Raw genomic sequence first — 201 nt, forward strand, 5'->3', positions numbered from 1 at the left:
TTTTCGACGCTCTTCATAGCGTGGGTGTTTCTTGCGAGTACAGTCTTCTTCTGTCTAAAGCATCCAAGTTAGTGCTGTGGTAAAATTGTTGGTTTATTGTTCAACACCGGTGTTTGTAAAAAATGTACTCGCGCAGCAGAGTGGTCAGGGGAGTCAGAGGAAATCCCCGCCAGACAAGCGCGCGTTGATATGAAACGTCAT

Source organism: Anneissia japonica, unplaced genomic scaffold (genome assembly GCF_011630105.1).
Source record: "Anneissia japonica isolate Jap-2015-1 unplaced genomic scaffold, ASM1163010v1 scaffold154774_len897_cov91, whole genome shotgun sequence".
Lineage (NCBI taxonomy): Eukaryota > Metazoa > Echinodermata > Crinoidea > Comatulida > Comatulidae > Anneissia > Anneissia japonica.